This window comes from Poeciliopsis prolifica, unplaced genomic scaffold, assembly GCF_027474105.1.
Source record: "Poeciliopsis prolifica strain line A6 unplaced genomic scaffold, Auburn_PproV2 SCAFFOLD112, whole genome shotgun sequence".
In the NCBI taxonomy this organism is placed as follows: Eukaryota; Metazoa; Chordata; class Actinopteri; order Cyprinodontiformes; family Poeciliidae; genus Poeciliopsis; species Poeciliopsis prolifica.
In genome coordinates this window covers 583,465-608,411 of record NW_026562487.1, presented here as the reverse complement: position 1 = coordinate 608,411, position 24,947 = coordinate 583,465, and the positions used below count along the sequence as shown (strand labels likewise).

At 39.0% G+C, this 24,947-nt stretch overlaps 1 long non-coding RNA gene and 1 pseudogene across 1 annotated transcript; both read left to right on the top strand.

Annotated features, from left to right (window-relative positions):
* The first annotated feature begins 310 nt into the window (after positions 1-310).
* Positions 311-1,353, top strand: LOC129354553 (uncharacterized). Its single transcript, XR_008605162.1, has 3 exons — positions 311-390; positions 1,051-1,182; positions 1,317-1,353. It is a non-coding gene; the product is annotated as an uncharacterized LOC129354553 (long non-coding RNA).
* A 2,793-nt stretch (positions 1,354-4,146) lies between these two features.
* On the top strand, positions 4,147-20,044 carry LOC129354580 (NACHT, LRR and PYD domains-containing protein 12-like; annotated as a pseudogene).
* Positions 20,045-24,947: the final 4,903 nt, after the last annotated feature.

The window sequence follows — 24,947 nt, the reverse complement described above, 5'->3', positions numbered from 1 at the left end:
TGAAAATGTTTGTTTGAAAAATGCATTTTCACATTTTTTCCTTTATGACATGACAAATAAACTAAAATACTATTCTTCATTTTTTGTCACTATCAATCATCACTACAGTCATGATGAAAAGAAAGTACACCATCATTTTATCAGAACTTCTCTCCTTCCTCATGAAGATTTATCAACCTGTCTCTGATTTCACCTCAGAGCTTCTACTTCCTGGTTCTGTTGCTCTGAAGGAAAAAAAAACTCAGCTGTGACATCATCAGTTATACAACATCCTTCACATTTACTTTCAGTTTGAATTTACCTGAATAGGTGTGGCTCCAGTCTGTTTGTTGGGTTTCAGTTTGTTGTTTAAATTTTCTTCTTTAACTCTTTGGATCGTTTGAACAAACTGTAAGTTTGATTTGTTTATTTCTTGAACTTTTTCATCACTTTAACTTTTTCCAGATTGTCTATTCTCTGATGTTTGTAGAAAAGTTTCACTTCTGATTTCAGCTGAAACTTTAATATCTGCTGTTTGAAGGCTAATCTGCAGAATTATTAGATTATTGATGAACTGGAATCAATCAACATGATGAACAGCTGATGTTTCACTGTTTTCTTCTCCGAACTAATTCATGTTTTTATTTCCTGGTACTGAACTCTAGTCTCCACCATTAATGTCAGCAACAGTTTCCTGTTGCTTCCTTTCAAAATAAAATATTATTAAAATATTATTATTGATTCAGTCAAATTATTAAATAGTTAACATTTAATGGAGCAAATAATCCACTTGTATTTATTACTAATTGTGAACTATAAGACTTGTTCAGGTTGAATCAGTGAACGTAAATGTTGCTCCATGTCTCCATCTAGTGGACTGATAGTAGAAGTGCAGCAGCTGATGGCAGCTTCCTCTGCCTCTCTGCTGTCTGACTGCATTCACCTGACACTGATATAAAATAGAGAAGAAGAGCCAATCAGAGGAGGAGCAGCTGATCTTTTTCCAGCACTAATGATGTAAAGGATGATCAGAGTTGATGTGCAGATGAATGATGTGTGTTTCCTCTGCAGGTGAAGCTAGAAAGTGTGTGTGAGCTGATGTGGATTCAGCAGCATGGATCAGTGTGAGGACAGACAGGAGGGAGTCCCTCCCTCTAAAACCACTCTGTGTGGGGAAGATGAGAGCCAGAGCAAAGGTCAGAGGTGAGGTCACCATCTCTAACTGTCCACAGCCCTTTTCACACAGCGTTCACTATATCAGGCCAGAACAGACGTGGTGATGAAGCTGCTGCTGCTCCTCTTTGCTGATTCAGTTTTAATCATCATGTTTCTGTCAGGATCCATCAGAGACTCAAACCAGAACCAGAACCAGAACCAGAACCCAGCTGGTGTCCCTTTAAGAGCGACTGGTCAAAGGAAGACATTAACTTTAAATCTCTGCTCCACCATCAGAGAGGTGAGCTGTTTTTAATTCCTGTTAGTGTGGAAACTGAACCAGTATGAACTTAGATGTTCCCAGTTTTTATTTAGTCTGTTGACAGTGTGGAGTGATTAAAGTGCAATATCAACTTTTTTACATAATCTGAGTGATTCCGGTGTTACTGTAATCCATTTTCCTCTTTCTAACTCCTTTGTTTTGTGCTGATGTGATGCTCTGTTTTACTGCTTCAAGTATTTATAATGTGAAACTCCTGGTGATTTCCTCCATGAAAACTGTTGGATGAATATTTCCTGACTTCTGTTAAGAACAGAGAAAATAGCTTCACTGTTTCCCAGGTGCATCAGTCTCCGCGTGCGCAGAGGAATAATAAAGAACAATCATACGACATGAGACTTCAGACATATAAGAGCTTTCTCCAGAGAATTCAATGCATACAGAATGTTACATCAGCATTACACCCAGATCATCAAAAAGTCTGACACATAACAACACAGAAAGCGTTCCCTGGGACGAGTTGAAAAGAAAAAACAAAACAAAATTGCATTTTTGAGAGTCGCTCACTCGGGCACAAAGTGATTGGAGCTTCTGCTGTAAAACAGAGCTTTTTATAAGAACGTGTATTCCCTTCATTTAAATATATGCATTAGGAGGTGTGTTGTTCCCCTTATAGGGCTGTCTCAAAGTTAATTTTATTACCTCTGAGACCTGCTAAAACACCCAGATCTTCCAGTGCCAGTCTCCTCCTTTTTACGTTCCAGGCCATGATTTATGACCTGCAGCTGGACAGTCCTCTCTGCCTCAGAGATTCAGCAAGAAACTGATTTCTATTTTAAACAAACTGGCACAAAAATGAAATGCCAAATAATAACTATAAGTTTGGATCTAACAATAACAGGGTTATCCACTTTTGGAAAAGCTATTTTTTAGAATACCTGAAATTTAGAAGTAAAGTAGTTTCCTGATCCTATCGTATTTCAATAATATAAAATGCATGCAAATAGTATGGTTAAAAGCTAACTAATTCAAACATGCTGTTAATGCTTAAAGGAAATATCTTAATGCGTTTGATTATACTTTGGAGAAGACTTTTTAAAGTTTTAATGTTTCACTGAACTCTTGAACCGACAACAAAAAATGTATTGATGCTGATGAAAGATAGACTCCCTGTCTGCAGACTCCTTATGGGACTCCAACACTGCCTGTCAGAAAACCCTCCTAGAATTTATGTAAGTTCAGAGAGTCACCAGTTGTTTTAGTTTGGATCTTTGTCTAAGTTTACCTAACTTGAAATCTACTCTAAATGTTCATGCAACATCTAATATTTCATATGCATAAAGGTTGACTGTCTTTAAAGTTATGCTAATGAGACTTATATTCTCAACACTTCCTAATTGTTCCTGGTTCCTCCACAGTTGGACCGGCAGACCTCAGAGGTTCCCAGGGTCCATCTGCCCAGCAGCATCAAACACAGCTGGACTCCATATTTATGGTCTGTATATGAACAACAATTAATTTTCCACGAGTTCTGTTCACATTCATTCATGCTTCACTTTGTAGACCAGAGGACTGTCAGTCTGTCCAACATCCATCTGGTGTTTGACTCCATGATTTCAGTCCCATGTGTCCATCTATTATTCTGTTCCAGCTGCTGGAGGAAAACATTGTCACTTTTGTGAAGAACGAGTTGAAGAAGATTAAAAAGGTTCTGAGTCCAGATTACCCAGAACATTCAGAGAGTCAGAGAGATGATGATGTGTGTTGGAAGGTGATGATGAAGAGCAGAGGAGGAGCAGCAGAGAGGCAGTGATGAAGATCACTTGAACATCCTGAGGAAGATGAAGCAGGAAAAGCTGGCTGACCATCTGCAGACCAGTAAGAGCATTTCTAAAGAGATTTGAAATTATAATTACACATTTGCTGAAGTGATGTAATCAAAATCAAAACATGATTTTCTTTCATATCTGATTTTCTTATTGTGTTAATTTAGGACATTTTGCTCCAGTTTGTCAACATAAACTTAAATCTGGTCTGAAGAAGAAGTTCCAGTCTGTGTTTGAGGGGATTGCTAAAGCAGGAAGTTCAACCCTTCTGAACCAGATCTACACAGAGCTCTACATCACAGAGGGAGGGACTGGAGAGGTCAATGATGAACATGAGGTCAGACAGATTGAAACAGCATCCAGGAAACCACACAGACCAGAAACAACAGTCAGACAAGAAGACATCTTTAAAGTCCCACCTGGAAGAGATCAACCAATCAGAACAGTGATGACAAAGGGAGTGGCTGGCATTGGGAAAACAGTCCTAACACAGAAGTTCACTCTGGACTGGGCTGAAGACAAAGCCCACCAGAACGTCCAGTTCATATTTCCATTCCCTTCAGAGAGCTGAATGTTCTGAAAGAGAAAAAGTTCAGTTGGTGGATCTTGTTCATTCTTTAGTGAAACCAAAGAAATCTGCAGCTTTGAACACTTCCAGGTTCTGTTCATCTTTGATGGCTTGGATGAGAGTCGACTTCCACTGGACTTCCACAACAAGGAGATCCTGACTGATGCTACAGAGTCCACCTCAGTGGATGTTCTGCTGACAAACCTCATCAGGGGGAAACTGCTTCCCTCTGCTCTCCTCTGGATAACCACACGACCTGCAGCAGCCAATCAGATCCCTCCTCAGTGTGTTGGCATGGTGACAGAGGTCAGAGGGTTCAATGACCCTCAGAAGGAGGAGTACTTCAGGAAGAGATTCAGAGATGAGGAACAGGCCAGCAGGATCATCTCCCACATGAAGACGTCACGAAGCCTCCACATCATGTGCCACATCCCAGTCTTCTGCTGGATCACTGCTACAGTTCTGGAGGATGTGTTGGAGACCAGAGAGGGAGGAGAGCTGCCCACAACCCTGACTGAGATGTACATCCACTTCCTGGTGGTTCAGACCAAAGTGAAGAAGGTCAAGTATGATGGAGGAGCTGAAACAGATCCACACTGGAGTCCAAGAGCAGGAAGATGATTGAGTCTCTGGGAAAACTGGCTTTTGATCAGCTGCAGAAAGGAAACCTGATCTTCTATGAATCAGACCTGACAGAGTGTGGCATCGATATCAGAGCAGCCTCAGTGTACTCAGGAGTGTTCACACAGATCTTTAAAGAGGAGAGAGGTCTGTACCAGGACAAGGTGTTCTGCTTCGTCCATCTGAGTGTTCAGGAGTTTCTGGCTGCTCTTCATGTTCATCTGACCTTCATCAACTCTGGTTCTGACATGATCAAAGAAATACAAAGATCTAATACATCTTCATTACTTAATACATCTGATCTACAATCTCTCCATCAGAGAGCTGTTGACCAGGCCTTACAGAGTCCAAATGGACACCTGGACTTGTTCCTCCGTTTCCTCCTGGGACTTTCACTGCAGACCAATCAGAGACTCCTAAAAGGTCTGCTGACAAAGACAGGAAGTAGCTCACAGACCAATCAGGAAACAGTTGAGTACATAAGGAGAAGATCAGTGAGAATGTGTCTGCAGAGAAAAGCATCAATCTGTTCCACTGTCTGAATGAACTGAATGATCGTTCTCTAGTGGAGGAGATCCAACAGTCTCTGAGTTCAGGAAGTCTCTCCACAGATAAACTGTCTCCTGCTCAGTGGTCAGCTCTGGGTTTCATCTTAGTGTCATCAGGAAAAGATCTGGATGTGTTTGACCTGAAGAAATACTCTGCTTCAGAGGAGGTTCTTCTGAGGCTGCTGCCAGTGGTTAAAGCCTCCAAGAAAACTCTGTAAGGACACACATTGTTAATACAGTTATCTTTGATAGAAATATACTAATGATGAGGTAAATATATATGTTAATTTTTCAGCTTATTTATTGTTGCATTGTCTCCTCAAAGTTTCTCACTGGGGGTGATGTGTGAAGGAGACACAGACTCCCTTCAGCAGCTGACATAGTGATACATATTAAAGCAGCAAAACTCGTCCTCTTTATGTTAAAATTTAAATTGTAGTAATTTTGTTAATTGTGGAATTTTATCATTCTCTTTCCAGACTTCTTGTTTCCTGTAGTTATAAACTTTAAGGATGGAGGACTAACTATAAAATGAACCATTTCGCAACAAAAGGCATCATAAACATGTGTAAAATAAGATTGATCCTTCTCTGTCCAAGAAAAACCTTGAAAAATATTTTTTGTAGAATTGTATAATAACATATTTTCCTCCCTGTCTCCTCAGACTGAGTGGCTGTAACCTCTCATGAGAAGCTGTGAAGCTCTGTCCTCAGTTCTCAGCTCCCAGTCCTCCAGTCTCAGAGAACTGGACCTGAGTAACAACAACCTGCAGGATTCAGGAGTGAAGCTTCTCTCTGCTGGACTGAAGAGTCCAAACTGCAACCTGAAACTCTCAGGTAAAATGTTCTCAATCCTAGTGAAACCAGATTTCTGTCCATTATATTTATCAGTTATGATGCAAATGTTTTTTCAATAATAGAAGAAAATGATAATAGATGTCTTACTGTTAGATGGGTATTTCCCCCTATATTGGTTTTCTCAATGTTTTTTTTCCAAACATGAGTTTAAATTGGAGCAGTTTCTTTCACAATCCTTTTATAGAACAATTTGATTCTTGTTCAAATAGTTTTTGTCAGTTGCTGCTCAGTTTTCCATCTCTGTATCCAACAGTTAAACATGTAAAGATGAAACTAGATTTGCTCTGCTTTGATTCAAGCTGCTGTTTTCCCTCAAACCAGCTCTGATGCTGATCCTCAAACTGAGCCTGATGCTGATCTTCAGCCCAGCCTTGATTCTCAGGCTTCATTGGACTCTTTCTGTTAAAACTGACAGGGATTCATTTAGTTCATAGAGGAATTTAATATTTCTCTTGCCAGCCTCCTTGTTGCCTTTAGTTCAGTCCTTCATGGCTGGAGACCCAAATATAGACTGAACCAGTTCACAACAAAAGGCAACATGATTATATAAAAACAGTTCATTAAATCAGTAAAGAGGAACATTGTTGATTGGAAAAAAGACATTTATTTTTTTTAATAAGTATATTTATTAGTTTTCAATGTTTTGACAAATGAACAAATACAATACAAACAAAAGAACAGTCCAGCTCTTACAGTTGCATACAAAAAGAGGAAAGAAAAAAGAAAAAGGAAAAACAACAGCAATAATAGCAGTGTAATACAAATGGTCTACACCAAAGCATTTCAGATGTTTGCAATTCAGTCCCCCTCAAATTACAAATCCTCTCCAGAAAGATGCAGAAATTTCAAATCCTACATAGGACATAAAAGGCTCCCAAACTTTATGAAAGTTGTCTTCTTTATCGTGCAGTTTGCTCGTTAAGTAGTCCAAGGATATATAACCCAGTACTGTATTTAGCCATTGTGATTTACTTGGTGCTTTGTCAGAAATCCAGTTCAGTATCACACATTTTCTTGCACAAAAAGTAAGCATTCTGTAAAGTTGACGCTGATATTTGCCAGGTAAACTGGTGTCAGTCAAACCGAGTAGGAAATACAATGGATTGAATTGTGTGCAAACAGAAAAAATCTTATCTAATTCACATTTTATTATACACCAAAAATGTAGAATTTTCCGACAGGACCAGTAACAATGTGTAAGGCTACCAGTCTCTATTTTACATTTTAGACACAATGGCGAGAGGCTAACACTGAACTTACTTCGTTGAGAAGGAGAGATGTGCGCCCGGTGTAAGATTTTCAATTGAATGGCCTTAACCCGATTACAAATACTTAGAGACTTTGCATTCTTCCAAGCCTCGTCCCATTCCTCCGGATTTATTTCCCACTGTAATTCCCTTTCCCAAACTTCTTTCAAATGTGTTGTATTTGACAAGGGGTACTCTTTCAATAAGTTGTAAAAGGTTTTAATTAAATTTGTACCCTAGGGGAGAATAACTGTTTTTCACACACCGAAATCGTTTGGTCTGCTTCGAGTGTGGTTTTTTCTGTATGAAATCTCTAATTTGTAGATAATGAAAGAAATCCTGCCTCCCAATATCATATCTATCCATTAGCTGAGAGAACGATAATAACGCAGCACCTCCCTTCAAGTCCGAAAGTGTTCGAATTCCCTTCATTGACCATGTTTTAAAGCCAGAGTCCATAGTGCCTGGTAGGAACATAGGGTTATCACAAATGGGTGTAAGAGGTGATATAATTTGGAACCTGCCCTCCAATTTTTTAACCATTTGCCAAGCTCTCACAGTATTAATAGTAATGGATTACTGCAGTACTTTTTTATAGTATCATTTTTCTTCAGGAATAATAATTTTGTAAAGGAAACCTGGACATAGAGCTTTCTATATCAAGCCACAGAGAGGCAGAACCCCTTATCCATTCAGCGGCAACACACATGTGAGCGCTGATCTGATACTTTCGTATGTCTGGGAGATCAAGGCCTCCACTTGCGGACGAGAGACACAGTGTAGAAATTTTTAGCCGTGAACTTAACCACCCATTTAAAGTCTTAATCGTCTTACGGAGAAAAAGAACTGGGATCATTTGTATGGGATATAAAAGCCTGGGTAAGACATTCATTTTTAAGAGAGACACGCGGCCCAACCAAGAGAGAGGCAATGTTTTCCATCTTTCAAGGTCCAGCCGGATACGTTGGAATAAGGGAGTGAAATTCACCTTATATATTGTGTCAAAAGAGGGGTGATTTTTATTCCCAAATATGTGAATCCTTCTGGGGACCAAGTGAAAGGGAATGGGGTAGGCATAGACGGTTGATGTTTTAATAAGCCTAGTGGCATAACCTCTGATTTGTTAAAATTGATTTTATAACCCGAAAAATCCCCAAACCTATTAATGGTCTCTATGAGAAGTGGAATAGAGTCCTCAGGCACGTCGTCAGCATATAAAGTAATCTTGTGTTGTCTCTCTCCTATGGTTAGACCGCCTATACCCCCATGGGTCCGTACTGCCTCTGCCAGAGGCTCTATAGCTAAAGCGAAAAGCAGGGGCGAAAGGGGGCAGCCTTGGCGTGTTCCCCTCCGCACCTGAAAATTTGGTGATCGTAGACCATTAGTGACAACAGCTGAACAGGGCTCACTGTAAAGTATTCTGATCCAGTTAACAAAATTTTCCCCCAAACCAAACTTTCTCAAAGTGTAGAAAAGGTATGACCACTCCACGATCAAATGCCTTTTCGGCGTCTAGGGAGACCACTAAACCAGACATTGCACTTTGATTGAAGAACTGGATCACGTTGAGCAGCCTACGCATGTTATTGAATGAACTACGTCCCTTAATAAAGCCAGTTTGATCCTCATTGATAAGTGTTGGGAGTAAAGTCTCCAAATGTCTTGCTAATATTTTTGAAAGGATCTTTAAGTCCACATTTAATAAGGAAATTGGCCTGTATGAGGCACAATCTTCCGGTGGTTTGTTCCTTTTAAGTATTAAGGATATATTGGCTTCCCTCAATGACATGGGCAAGTGACCCTTTCGGGAAGAGTCGTTAAACATGTGCAGCAGTGGTTCGACTAGGAGGGTAGCGAACTCTTTGTAAAATTCTACAGTAAGAAAGTCAGGCCCTGCCGCTTTACCAGACTGCAGACCTTTAATGGCCTCCCTGACTTCTTCAATGGTTATAGGGCTATCTAACGTTGACTTTTGAATTTCTGTCAGACAAGGAAGGTTGAAGTTGGAAAAAAAGGTGTTCATCAACTCTGTAGTGTCACTAGAGACCTGGGATTTATAAAGGTTCTCGTAAAAACATTTGAAAGTGTTATTAATACCATTTGAATCAAAGAGCTGTTTGCCATTCCTGTCATTAATGAATGCAATATTTTGGGAGTCCGATTTCTTTTTGATCAGGTATGACAAATATTTCCCAGGCTTGTCACCGTGTTCATATAGTTTTTGTTTAGCAAATCTAATTTTTTTTTCCGCATTCATTTAGTAGACAGTCCAGCGCTGAGCGGAGAGTCTGAATCTCTTTAAGTTTCGCCAGGGTAGGTCTGATCTGATAGGCTTGCTCAGCTGACTTCAATTTAGAGTCCAGAATAAGTCTTTGTTCTGCTTGCCTGCGTCTTTTGCCATTTGTATAAGTAGTAATGAGGCCTCTGCAGTAAGCTTTGGAGGTCTCCCACAGTAAAGATGGATCATCAGTAGAAGATGCATTGACTGAAAGAAAGTGTTTGAATTCCGCTGCAAAGTAGGTTCTAAATTTTTCGTCATATAAAATGGAAGAGTCAAAGTACCACCGTCTTGTTCGCCTGGCCCCAGTTCAAATGTTACATTTAATATACACAGGCGCATGGTCTGATATTATTATGTTGCCGATTGAACTAGAAATGACTGATGGCAAGAACTGCCTGGGAACAAAAAAATAATCAATTCTTGTATAACAAGAATGTACTTTAGAGAAAAATGTAAATTCTTTATCTGCTATATGTTGCGTCCTCCACACATCTACATAGGCCAACTCCTCACACAGAGTCGAAACCATTTTAGCTTGAGATGAGGTACGACATTTACCAACAGGGGATTTATCACCAGGGGGAGAGATGACAGTTAAAATCTCCACCCACAATCGTATTCTTAATATTCAGATCCACAAGTTTTGTAAAAGCAGACATTAGAAATGTACCTGGCTGACCAGGGGGAAAGTATACATTCATAAAGGCAATCTCCTCCCCAAACAAAATACCTTTCACAATAATATACCTCCCACCAGTGTCTTTTATGCAATCTATAAATTTAAATGGTACATTTTTCCGGATCAGAATGATAACACCTCTACTTCTAGATGTAAAGGAGGAAAAGAAGGCCTGATTGAAAGGACCCTGTTGTAATTTTGCATGTTCTTTGGCATCCATATGGGTTTCTTGTAGCAAAGCTATGTGAACATGTTCCCTTTCAAGATAAGTTAGGACCTTTCTCCGTTTAAGAGGTGTGTGAATACCATTAACATTCCATGTACAAATATTAAGTGCAGACATAATAGCAGTCAGTTACATGCAAAAGGCACATGAGCTCTGACATAATGTCTTTCTTAAGTATGCTGAAATCTGACATTTTTTTCCCCCCTCTCCCTCCCTCCACATCCCAAAAGACATTTTGATGGATTAATACCATATTTTCCTCCCTGTCTCCTCAGACTGAGTGGCTGTAACCTCTCAGAGAGAAGCTGTGAAGCTCTGTCCTCAGTTCTCAGCTCCCAGTCCTCCAGTCTCAGAGAACTGGACCTGAGTAACAACAACCTGCAGGATTCAGGAGTGAAGCTTCTCTCTGCTGGACTGAAGAGTCCAAACTGCAACCTGGAAACTCTCAGGTAACTCTGGGCCATCCCCATCCATCCATCCATCCGTCCGTCCATCCGTCCGTCCGTCCGTCCATCCATCCATCCGTCAGTTCAGATCTTGGTTTCTACCTCAATGTTCTCATTTTCTCATCATGTGATGAATTGTGTGTCTGCAGCTTATCAGGCTGTTTGGTCTCAGAGGAAGGCTGTGCTTCTCTGGCCTCAGCTCTGACCTCCAACCCCTCCCATCTGAAAGAGTTGGACCTGAGCTACAATCATCCAGGAGACTCAGGAGTGAAGCTGCTGTCGGCTGGACTGAAGGATCCACACTGGAGACTGGAAGCTCTCAGGTATGGAGGAACCTGCTGCAGGAGCAGAGAAGGTCTGATAGAGGAGGAAGAGGGAGAAATGTCTTTATCAGTCTGCTGGGAAACATTTAGTTTGAAGATTAATATTACTTGTTGCTCAAAGGAACAGTTTTTGTCAGTCACTGCTCAGTTTTCCATCTCTGAATCCAACCAGTTAAAAATGGAAAGATATAATCTGAGATTCTCTCTGCTTTTGATGAAGCTGGTGTTTTCCTCAAACCAGCTCTGATGCTGATATTCAGACTAGATTTTCAATGGACTCTTTTGTTAAAACTGACACTGGATTAATGTAGTAATATTTCTCTTGCCAGCCTCCTTATTGCCTGTAGTTCAGTTCTTTAAGGTCAGAGTCCCAACTATAGAATAAAGTTTTGAAAAATATGACCTATTCTTCAGTAAATCCAAGAAGAATATTGTTGACTGGAAAGTAACACAAACATTTGATGATTTCTTAAACATTGGGGGTTTCTGTAAAAAAGAAACGACTTCCTCTGCATGGATATAAACTATAAAATTAAACAGTTCATAACAAATGGAAATATCATGTAAAATAAAATTGTTCTCTCAAATCAACAAAAAAACATTGTTGACTGGAAAAAGGCTTGTATTAATAACATATTTTCCTCCATGTCTCCTCAGACTGAGTGTCTGTAACCTCTCAGAGAGAAGCTGTGAAGCTCTGTCCTCAGTTCTCAGCTCCCAGTCTCCCGTCTCTCAGAGAACTGGACCTGAGTAACAACAACCTGCAGGATTCAGGAGTGAAGTTTCTCTCTGCTGGACTGAAGAGTCCAAACTGCAACCTGGAAACTCTCAGGTAACTCTGGGCCATCCATCCATCCGTCCGTCCGTCCATCCGTCCGTTCAGACCTTGGTTTCTACCTCAATGTTGTCATTTTCTCATCATGTGATGAATTGTGTGTCTGCAGCTTATCAGGCTGTTTGGTCTCAGAGGAAGGCTGTGCTTCTCTGGCCTCAGCTCTGACCTCCAACCCCTCCCATCTGAAAGAGTTGGACCTGAGCTACAATCATCCAGGAGACTCAGGAGTGAAGCTGCTGTCGGCTGGACTGAAGGATCCACACTGGAGACTGGAAGCTCTCAGGTATGGAGGAACCTGCTGCAGGAGGAGAGAAGGTCTGATAGAGGAGGAAGAGGGAGAAATGTCTTTAGTCAGTCTGCTGGAAAACATTTAGTTTGAAGCTGGTATACAGTCATATCATTTATAAATGAATGGATAACATTTTGAACCCCATTTTATCTCTTATTACAGTTTAATAACTCAAATTATCTCTGGTCATTTTGGTTGTGTAACTTTTCAAACAGCAGCTCATTTAAACTATAAGAATCTTTCACATGGTTCTGAATGAAGCTGGGAAACCAACCCATCTACTGGAACCACAATAACATGGTATTCAGAGCAGCAGGGGGCCAAATATAGCTCCATGTGGAACCAAGAGGTTGGAGAGAGAAAATCAGTTGAAACTGTTTCCTATCAGAGTTCAGTTTGTCTCTCTGTCTTCACAAACCAGGAGCATCATGGGCTGGGCGGGGCTTCCACTGATGATCTACTGAGGAAATACAAGAAGCTGATTGGCTGATGGACAGGAAGTTAAAAATATGCAGATTAATGATATCATATAAAAGATATGATATGTAATTGTAGAGACACAGCTGGGAAACAATTTGGACTTTAAAAGAATATTTCATGGAGATCTAGACCAATCAGCCCAAATGAGGAAAGATCAGAAAATGGTCAGATGGATGTGGAAAAGTTCTCAAAAAGTGAAACGAAGATTCACAACTTTCAGGACTTAATGAAACCAAAAAATACACAAAAACATGAAGCAAACTGTTTGAGGCAGAGTTTAGCAGTTTTATTTGTATGGTAGTTTGTCCTCAACTAGATGGCTCTAGAGTCAGGAGGAGCAGCCTGGAGAAAAGGCTGTTCCTCCCTGATCTGTTTCCAAGCAGTCAGAGTGTAGAAGTTGAGAGCTGGAGAAGTTTCCTCCTGTTGCTGCAGCAGCAGAGATGTTCTGCTTCATGGACTAAATCAGGTTGGAAAGAGGAGAGATCTTTACTGAGCTGCAGGATAAAAGCTGCTGAAACATTTCAACTCTTTCTGGAAACTAATGAGACAGAAAACCAATGGATGTTTTTACCATCCAGACCTTTGGAACCAGTTCAGCTCAATAATTCAGTTGTATCTGTGGAAGATGAACAGATTTGATGTGAAATGATGAAATTCTTCATTTCTATCTGATGTTCCAGCAGATCAGTAGAAAATGGAGCTGCAGCTCTCAGACATTTCATGTTTTCTATCAATGAATCCACTGATTAAAGCAGGAATCTCATCTCCATGTTCTCCTCCAGAGGTTCCCAAGGTTTGTTCCTGGAAGCTGCTGCTGGTTCCTCCAATCCAGGCTCCGCCCCCTTTAGAGGAAATCTGTCCATATATGGTGCTAAGAGTCACCTTGATGCTGCAAAGCTTTGTTCAGGGTTGAGATGTCAGGATGTTGGTGTCAGTCTGTTCCAGGCTTTAGTTGTTCTCCTCATGAGGAGCTGAAGTCTCTGACAGGAACGTGGAGCTGAACAGGAGAAGAACTTGAAGCTTCTTCTTGGCCTCTGATTGCAACAGCAGGACAATCCAACATTTTAGTCTGACTTCATCTGGAAATATTTCTTTGACCCTCAATCAGTGTGAAGGCAGGCCAGCTCCTCATCAGAGCTGAGATCTTCTCTGTCCTCCATGCTGGAAATGTAGAAGTCCAGCAGCTCCTGATCAGTGACATCAGAGCATGACATCATCAGTAGAGTGATGATGTCATTTCCTATCAGAGCAGCTTGGAAATCTGAGAGGAAAGATGCAAACAAAGACTCTCTGGACTGTTGGATCTGCTGGTTCTGGTTCCAGATGCTCCTTGGACACTTTCACAAGCCATTACTGCAGCTGCTGGATTCAGGATGCTGCTTCTTCTTCTTGGGCTCATTGTAAATGTGTGCAGCGCCACCTGGTGGTGCTGGTTGGTAGAGGAAGTGCTGAAAGGTTGGAGGTGTTTGTCAGAGGTGTGTGATGATGGAAGCCTCTCCCTGGTTTGTGAGTCTGAGCTCAGAGATCAAATCTTTGATTCTTGTTGAATCTTTGTTGAATGTGATGCAGCTTCTCCTTTTGAATGTTTGTATTTCTGGATATTACAGTGAGGCCACAGCAGGTTTTCAGCAGCAGGGCTGTTTAGTGTTTCATTCCTTCATCTGTGTGTGGGAGTGTGGATGGATCAGGTATCCAGGTGTTGATCAGAGTTTAGATTGATTGTATTTTAATGCTGATTATTAAATCAGGTGGAGCTTCCAGAAATGTTTCCTGATGTCCTTTTAGGCTTCAGTGAGTTTCTTCAGGTTGTTACTGAGGGATTTCCTTTCTCCTCTCTGTTGGAGTTTTTCCTGTGTTTGGAGAAATGAGTTGTGCTGCAGCAGCACCAACTGTCCTTCCTACATCCACTGCAGTTTGCAATCCAGATGTTGGACTGTTCCTGTCTCAGTGGAGGACAAAAACTACACTTGGTTGCAGCCTGCGGAAAGGGGCGGGGACGGACCATTGTCAGTCTCAGACCTTATATGGAAATGGGACTATTGCGTTCCGGAAATGAAGGGGGCGCTAGTGACACCATTTCCTGTATCAGCCGTGTTTCAATATTATAATAATAATAACGCATTTTATTTGACAACGCCTTTAAAAACACCCAATAACACTTTTAACATTTAAAATTAATTACATATTAACTACAAATTAAACAGTAAGGAAATGACATACCATGTGTTACGTCACGTGGTATGTCCCTTTTTTATTTTAAATCTTTATTATATCTTTGTTTTGGATGTTAAAAATTATATTAGTAACAAACAATCTAAAATAAGCAATAATAAGGAATCATTATGGAGATGTATTTATCTATCCTTACACCCTAACTTTCCCAAACAAAAGTCATAAAACATAAATTAACATTTTAGAGACAAATGTACACTATATTAAAAACACATTTATCAATCCATCAATGATTTTACTCTCAGGTTATCCGTGCAGTGGGTGATGAGAGCTGCTGCAGGGACCCTGGACAGATCGCCAGTCCATCACAGAAAACAGATATAAACAAATACCTGCTGGTGCTGAAATTCAAACAATAGATTTTGATGTTGTGAATGGTACTCTTAAAATAAATAAGTTAAAATCTAAAATAGAATATCCTTTGCCTTATTTAATAAGGACTAGATGGAAAAGAGGCCGATAGTCAAAATCATTGACTAACAGTAAAACGTTCAGTCAATTTTGGCCAACTTGGTCTGTCCATTCACAGAACACTTTTGTTCTGTTTATTTGGCAAATATTTTTCTTATTCACATTGTGAATATAATTTACAAACAAATTAAATGACTTTTGAACTTCTAACAAGCTCAACTGTTACCATTGTTTACCATAATGTCTTAACCAGTAAACTGATTGGTGTCCCACTATTCTGTTTAGAAATTCAAAATCAATTCTACCAATTGCAATTGATTCATAAACTGAGCCCCAAAGACCTTAAATATGCCATTGTTGCAAAACCCAAAGTGATTCATTTAAAAATTTAAATGTAGCTTCAACCTGGAAAGACTCACAGAAAGTAGGTTTTAGAAAGTTCATTTGAGAAGAAATAATCTTCGGACCCCGGCAGTAGACACTGTGCTGGTAACAGCCAGAGAGAATGATTCGCTGTTGGGTTTCTTTTTCTCTATGAAAACCTTTTTGAATAAATTCACTGGATACATAAATTAAATCTGTGTAAATTGTAACCGACTTCATCTCTGATCACGGCGCCGGTCTCATCTCCTCCGTCCTTCACAAACTCCGGCTTGATGTGCAACTGCTCCTCACCTGAGCCTCCATCACCTCCACCTGGTCTCCACCTTCACTCTGCTCACCTTTAGTCTTATGTTTGTATTATGACTTTGTAACTAAACAATGTTTCTGTATGTTCTTGCTTTATTATAAAACAACAGTTGATTCTGACTGTTAAAACAAACAACTTAGCCGTATGTCAAGTTTGTAAAGAACATTTGTAATGATTCCAGTCATTGTTTAAAAAGTATAGGAAACATTGCATTTACACATTCAAAATATTGCAAGTTATTATCTTAGCATGTATTTCAAATTTTTAAAACAAGGTGATCCAATTGCTAAACAACACTGTTACAATATATTTACAACTACTTTATTTTATCTACTCTCTCCAACAAAATGCAGCCACAATGTAACACCATTTCTTTAAAAACTAAATAATGTAAATCAACTGAGCTACAACAAAAGGAACATTCAAAAATGTACATAATATTGAAATAACACATTATGAAAACAAATGACTGAACAAGTCAAAAGGCAAATGTGCTTCAGCATAGATGATTTAAAAATGACATTTCACAAAAAAACACAATGTGTGACAACTGAAATGTGTGAAAGACTATAGAAAACAACTAATACTGTCCTAGCATTCAGTACTGGCATTCAGGGCAGTGTCCAGATGTGCCATCAGAGTAGTAACGAGGGAACTCTCCTCATCTTCCATGTCCAGTGAAGCCCACACAGTCTTTATGTTGCCGGTTGCAGGAAGAACATCTTACAACCGCAAAAGGAATCCTGTTTTCTGCCTTGAATGATTCTGAAAATGTCGCCCAGCTGATCTCACCTGTTGATGAAAAACTGATTTATGTAGTTGAAATCTAATTTCACATGTTTTAGGTGAAAAAAGTCAAAGGTCTTTACCATCTAGCCAAGCAAAGTGAGTCTTCTTCCTGAAAACTGGGTCAGACACAATGGCTTCTAAGCACTTGCAGGTCAATGCCAAGGTGAGGGAAGATGTGCCTCCCTGTGCCAGAATCACCTCCTGGAGAACAGCTTCCAGTGCAATCAAAGGCATCTGAAAATAATAATAATAAAAAAACATGTGCAATGCAAGACTCATACTGGAAGAATGGCTATGACATGATTATGAATGAATCTTAAAAAAAGAAATGAATAAAATAAAAAAAAAAACATCTATATACATTGCAGATAGTCTAAACAAGATGTGATTCATTCTCACTCAGAACAGAGCGAAGACTCAGCCTAATAGCTACTAAGATAAAAGAAAAAGGTTATTACACCAGGAAATATACAAATGATTGGAAGAACAAAAGGCATGTTTGAATTAATCACTGTAGATTCTTTAACATTGTTGTAACTGTTTTGTAGGATTTAACAATTAATGGCTTCCAGATAACACATATATGTTCTGCACAAAATGAACAGCCAAAGATTAACTAATCAGATTTACTCAATTACTCTGTAACTTTGATTAAAAAAAATAAATAATTAGGACCATTTTTCCAAATGTTATACTCTTGAGTTAATGTTGTTGATATGCAACATAATGCGAGAAACTTAACTGAATGAAGATCACATTTTAATCCATAAAGAATTAAAACACGATACACTGATAAATGTTGTTTATGTTAGGTTTCTTCTAACCTTAATTTGTTGTCTTGTATTAAAATACCTAACAGTGCACATAACTTCATTTTTATTAATGTCTGCTGAAATAAATGGGTAATATTACATTGCACATTATAATCAGTAAAACAGTACTTAATAATAGCCATTTCACAAAATACTTTGTTACTTTTAAATGTGTAGTTTGCTGCACAGTTACTAAAAATACATTGAAGTAGTGCTGCTCGTCATTACAGTATCATCTCTGGGTTCCACTTATGATGGCAGCTGTTAGCTTATAAAAAAAGCTGTTAGTTTATAAAAAATATTAGACTTTCAAGAAATTTAACATTGGTGTACAAAAACATATTTAAAAAAATATTAACCTTTAAAAATGAAATAAAAACACTAGAAAACTGATAAGAATGTAAAAAATAAACATTCATAAGTGTAGTTTTACATACTGTTATGTTGAACCATAGCAGTTGTTGCTATGTGGTTCTGTACCTTTAAGACTCCTCCGCACTGTATGAGCAAAGGGGACAGCGGTATTTGTCTTCAGACAGTACGGGAAGAATTTTCTGTCCGATCCCAATGTTGCAAATTGATAAGTGCATCTGTATAACGAAAAAAAAATTGGGGCATAAAATACATTTCTCAAGTTCTACTTTTCGATTTTTATCTAATGATGCCCTGCACGGAAATAATTAGCTATGCTACATGCTAAAATTTGCCTTCCCCTGTACGAACTATGAATTTCACTCGTTTGCAGCTGTCAATTATATTTTCAACCTAATCTAGAAAAAGCGCTTTGATTTACTATGTGAAAAAAGTTTTAATAAGGTAGAAAATACCTTTTGCTGACTTTGTTCTTGTTCCATTATGAATAGCGTTCCGAACGTCAATGGCGAAACCTCTCAAACTTCTTCCAATCGACCTCTTCACCCGCTTCTTTAAGGTATTAGTGATTGTGAAAATAGCGCCCCCTTCATTTCCGGAATGCAATAGTCCCAATTCCATATAAGGTCTGAGACTGACAGTGGTCCGTCCCCGCCCCTTTCTGCAGGCTGCAGTCAAGACCCTCTCGAGGACAATGTGTGTCTGAGAGACATGTAATGTCCATGTTTGCTGCTGAAAGAGACTGATGGTCTGACCCCCCTCCTCCTTTCAGGGTGAAGCCTGCTGGAGGCCGATTCTTGACTCCAGGTCTGAGGAGATGTAAGTGTGTTTTTCATCTGATTCATGACAACAAAGCAGCTCACATTCAACCATCTTCAAACTGTCACATCACTCATTCAGGAGTCAAAGTGTCAATAAATGATCAATAACTGCAGCTGGATTGTGTTTGTTCTCCATCAGATTCCTGTCAACTCACCATCGACACAAACACAGTGAACAGAAAACTCAAACTGTCTGAAAACAACAGGAAGGTGACATGTGTGGAGGAGCTTCAGTCATATCCTGATCATCCAGACAGATTTGATTCTCCTCAGCTGCTGTGTAGAACTGGTCTGACTGGTCGCTGTTACTGGGAGGTTGAGTGGAGAGGAGATGTTTATATATCAGTGAGTTACAGAAGAATCAGAAGGAAAGGAAACAGTATAGACTGTTGGTTTGGATGGAATGATCATTCATGGAGTCTGATCTGCTCTGATCGTCATGGTTACTCTGTTTGTCACAATAAGATAAAAACTCGTCTCTCCTCCTCCTCTGTCTCTAACAGAGTAGCAGTGTATGTGGACTGTCCTGCTGGCATTCTGTCCTTCTACAGAGTCTCCTCTGACTCACTGATCCTCCTCCACACCTTCAACACCACATTCACTGAACCTCTGATTCCTGGATTTGGTTCTGGTTCAGTTCTGGTTCTTCAGTGTTTCTGAGCTGATTTGAGTCTAAAGAGTTTAAAGTTTTTCCTCCTGTCAGAGAAACTCTCTCACTGTTGAACAGATAGTTCAGTCTCTACAATCTATTTCTTTGTGAAACGATTCTGATTGAGTCCTTGGAAACTTTTTCTTCTTTCAGTCCTTTAAAGATGGAAGCTGGGATTATTCCAGGATTATTCCAGGATTATTCCAGGATCCTCATGTTTTTCAGTTTGTTTTCTTGTCATAGCTTCACTCTATCAAGAGATGCTGGTATACTGGTGGTGAAGCAGCAGGCAGAAAACCCAGGATATAGTTAAATGATGGTTTTAATAGTAAAAATAGTCCAAGTGGAAACACAAAAACAGGCAGCATGGCTGAGCTGAAGCCAGGGCTCAACGCCTGTAGCAACTGTTCATCCTGGTGGACAGAAGAACAGGCTTGACAAAATGACGTGAAGAACGATGAGGACCCGATGAGGAACAAAGGACAACCGTGGGATTAAATACACAGATGGTAATCACAGAAACGAGAAACACCTGGGAACAATCAAGGGGAAACAGGACAACGCAGAGACTGGAAGCATCACAGAAACATAAGGACCGCTCATTTTGAAGGCTGCCTACGTTCAATAACATGAAAAAACTGCATGTTTTATATGAATTCAATTAGTACTTAATACTCTTTACACAAAGTGAAAGTACAAATGTAATGTGTTTTTTTCTAAATTCCTTCATTGTATGAAAAGATGGTTAGCTCTCTTTATACAAGAGAAAACTATTTTTAAGAGAGTTGCCACTGATCAGTTAATCGTTATTGATTCTAAGACCAATCATCTTTAGATTAATTCAATCAATCTGTAAAAATGTTGAATAAATTAGTGTTTTTCACTGGCTATACCCAATAATTATTCATTAAATATAACAAATTCTAAAAACACCAGTTTCTTAATGTTATTCCTTTAAAAATAAGTTTTGTTTCTAAAATGATCAAATTAAAATAAGTTACTTGTTGATTTTATAAGGATATTTTGTAAAATTGTAACAGTTTCAAATTTCACAATAAAATAATCTAATTAATCCTACATGATTAATTTTCCATTTTTATTCAACAATTAATCATTTCACCTCCAAAAACCTAATTTTTAGTTTATTCCTTGACAATTTTTTTATTATTATTCCCCAATAATTAAATCAAATTTACTGACAAAGATCCATAAGTTAAAACCTGAATCTCTAACAGGGAACATTTAATATCCATATCTGGTTTAAAAGGCTCAAAATTAGCAGCCATGTTTAAAAATGTTGGTCATCCTGAAACCCAAGTGGCTGATGGGAAACCTGAGGGGTTAGCATGCTAATCTTTATCCCTGTATCTACACTTTAATTACTTTTTCAGTGAAATGCTGAATTTAAATACTTCATCATATTTACATAAACCAAGAGATTATTCATGTGTTTTATTTACTGTCACAAAGCTTGACCTCATGACCTCGTGTGTTTTCTCCTGTAGAGGAAGTGCTGCTGCTTCTGTTTTAGCTCAAACCTGAAACAATCGACCTCCTGATGAACACAAAGTTCTGCAGAGTGTGTGTGAACACACCACTGGTGTGTGTGTGTTGACCGCTGCCTTCTTGTCTTGATCACATGCAAATCAGCTGTTATGAAATGTATTTCCTGCTCCATTTCAGAAACACTTTCCCACTCAGAAGTAATAAAATACACACATTTTGAAGCAATGTTCATTTATATTTGTCAAACTGGCAGATTAAGCAAAGATCAGAGTGTTTGGTTATTGATCTCTGTTAAAAAGGGAGAGGTTTTGGGTTTTTATAACTTTAGAGCAAAGATAAACTCTGAAGGACTTTCCAGGATGTGATTACATGATCCTTACAAAATCATTTTATTCTCAGACCAAAATAAACCATCATCCATCGGAGAGGTTCTATTAAAATAATTTATTGTATCTGCAGGTCAGATAATAATCAGGTCTGGATTCACTGGGAAAATTAGCTCAGATTCCTAAAAACATGTGGTTTAATCACAGTTAGTTCATGATTTAATAAAGGGGTGTGAATATTTGCTCCATCTTATGAGTGTGTTAAGTTTTGTCATCTTTTGATTTTTTGCACCTTTTTTGTACTAGGCGCACATGAGTGGTGGCAGCTGGTCTTTGGGCCGGGTCAGGATCTGGTAAAGCAGTTTGGATATCCTGAAAAAGTTTGGGATGTTTGACCGATTGTATGACAGGAAACCGGCTCAGCTCACTTACAATGTTTGGAGGTTTGTCTTTGAGTGGCTGGACAGGAGCTATTTCAGCTGGATTCATCGTGTTTCCTTGTTCAGCAGTTATGACCTGGGTTGGTTTGAGTTGAATTTGAGGTTTGGTTATTCTGCAGTCCTTCGTTCCTTTCTTTAATTAGATTAATCTTGTTTCTATTTTTACTTTAATATCTTGTTATTCTTGCTATTTTATGTTTCTTAGGTCCAGTTACAATGTGGTATCTTGTTTTTTTCTAGTTTCCCTGTTGTGTTCTCTTCTTTGCCCCCTGTGCCATTTTCTCTCTCTCTTTCTCCAACCTGTTAATCAGCCCAGGTCTTTTGTTTCAGCATTCACCCTCACAGTATTTATTCTCTTCTCCTGCTCACACTTATTGCTGTTCCTTCTCTTAAATCCCATCATATCCTGGTTACTTGCCTTTGATATTCTGCTTATTTTTGCTCCTGGTTCCTGTTTTTGGTCTGCTCTGGCTCCCTGTGATTTCTGTGTGTTTTCAGGTTTCAAAACATTCAATATGATCCAGACTCCCAGCTTCTGTTTGCATTTGTCCTCTCTGCTCTTGATCTGACTCTGACTTTAAATTCAGGTTGATGATTGAAATGAAATTTCAACCTGGATCAGCAGAACCTCCTCAGCTGATCCTGGTTTTAACCAGAGACTGTCCTCACTCTGCTCACCACACTAACATCATGATCAATGATTATATAGGAGCTTTAGGAATAATCTGCATTAGAACAATGTGTGGTTTCAGCTGCAGTAGTGTGGTGATGTTAAGGATTATAGTTTAGTTTTTCTGATTATTTCCTGTTTGTATTTATATTCTGACCAGTTACTGCAGCAGGAATCAAGCAGCTGCTCTTTTCTCTGGACTCTTTTCTCCTCATGACTCCATCATGAAACATTTTCATCAGAACTTCTGTCCTTCCTCATTATAAACCTTTCTCTGATTTCACTACAGACCTTCTGCTGCTCTGAAAGAACAAACTAAAACGCATGTGAGTTGTGATCTCATCAGTCATGCAATATCCTTCATATTTACTTTCAGTTTGAAAGTCGGTCTTTTGTTCCGATGTTCTTCAACCCTTTGGATTATTTGAAGAAACTGTAAGTTTGCTTTTTCCCCTACTTGAACTTTGATTTCAAGAACTTTCCTTTTTGTTTCTGCTCTTTGATGTTTGAAAAGCAAGTTCATTTTGCATTTCAGCTCAAAGTTTAATCTCTCTTCCTTATGAAGGTTAATCTACAGCATTATTAGATTAGTCATGAACTGCAATCAAACAAAATTAACAGCTGATGTTTCTTTGTTCTGTCTCTGAACTAACGACATCACCTTCATATTTAGTGGATTCCAATTTTTTTGTGCTGTTTCACAAAACAAGAATAGCAGATTAAGACAGAGTTTTTCAGATATCCTGGTTTAATCAAGCCTTGATTTGGTTTCACAAAAGTAATAGCACATAGTTACTATGGCAATTTATACTAAGCAACCATCAGAAACCAATGCTTGTTAGTGATTCCACCTACTTATGTACATGTTTTGGTCTTTTTTCACCCTGCATTAAAACGCAGCTAATTCATTCTGGTATTCAGTCATGTAGTATTAGTATTTTAACATTATGATTGTAGAAAATACTATTATCAAGCTTAAAATAATTTGTGTCACTAAAGACACTAAAGACAAGTGTGAGGTTGCAAAAAATCTGCACATGCAAAGAAACACACTGACAGCATAAAAACAGGACATGTGATACAGGAGGTGAGGGAAGTTGTGATGCTGGTAAGGGGTTCAAGTGAGCAACGCAACTAGCTGGTGCATTGCAACAGTCTAGGTTGCCTTACTGTGGGAGGAAGAGAAAGGGCGGCCAGCAAAGGTGGTGGGTTGAATAAGTGTGTGTTTATAGTTATTCTCAAGTATGTATGTGATCAGGCAGACTCCATTAATTTTTCCATCTTCCTTAAGTTCTCACTGTTACATTTCAATGGCGACTCCAGACAGCAGAACTTATGATCAGTCCCGTCAAGCTGAGCTTGCAGCTTCTCCAACGTCTGTTCCATTAATCGAGCGAGTTTCAGGAACTGCAACTGAGCTGTGGCTCTGAGCAAGAATCACTTCCAGTTTGTGGTTCTGCTCACACAGCATCTGAGTCTGAGTGTTCACAGCAAGACATATCTTGTTACGAGACTTCAGCATCTCAATGGGCAGAACAGCTGCCAATGCTTTCTGAATTTCCTGATATGCGAGGTTTACGTCAAATCCAAACAGCAGAAATTGTGTCAACAAAAATTCCGTTATATATTCATCTCCAACATCCTCAACCCACAATGTGGACATGCAAAGATTCTTCCACTTCTCCCAGGAATTCATCACGTGTCCAGCTGCAAATGCCCCATTGAGGAAAGAGGGCTTTCATTTCCTACTTTTTGTCATCAAGACAAGATCCATAGTTTGCCATTTGGAAGATGTGCAAAGAAAGATAGCACAGGACACTGAGCAAAAAGCACAGCAGATGAGGGAAGTAGCTGGAGAATAAAAAGCATCCACCTTCACTGAGAACAGGAAGAGAAAAAAAGTCCACTATCAGGTCAACACTTTATATTCATTTCCAATGTTAATTTATAAGTTTAAAGTTACTTATTTGAGCAAATGGTTGGCATAATTATGATGGTTTTTAGTTAAGAATGGTTTGAAAATATATATTTTGAGCTAATTACACATTCAATCTATTCACAATTATTTACTATTGTAGCAGCAATTCATTTTATTGAGTATGATTTAATTCAGCACAACATCCACCAAAAATAAAAAAAATTAGAGGCCTCATATTGACAGTTCCCTCAGCCAATCACATTCAACTTAACACATGTACAGACTGTCTCTGTCAAAAGATGTTAGTCTTTCTGTTAGGTATGGCGTATGCTATTTAACTATTGCGGCAACGGTGAACAGGTGATTGATCTCATCAAGTCTTGAAGAAATCTGTTCAAGTACACCTCTTGAGTTTGATTTAGTCTTTGTGAAACGGATAAAGCCAGGATGAACTGATGGAGATGATAGGTATTTGTGAATCTAAATAGAAGAACAAACAGACAACGTAAGTGAATTTTATGAAAGCTTTTGCAAAAGGAGAGAACCCAGCAAACTGCTGCTTCAAGCCGTTCACTGAGCGCTCTGAAGACCCTTTGTTACGGCTTTCTCTTTTATTACAAAGTAGAAAAGGAATGTGAGGGAGGCAGATAGGAGAATCCCAAAGATACAA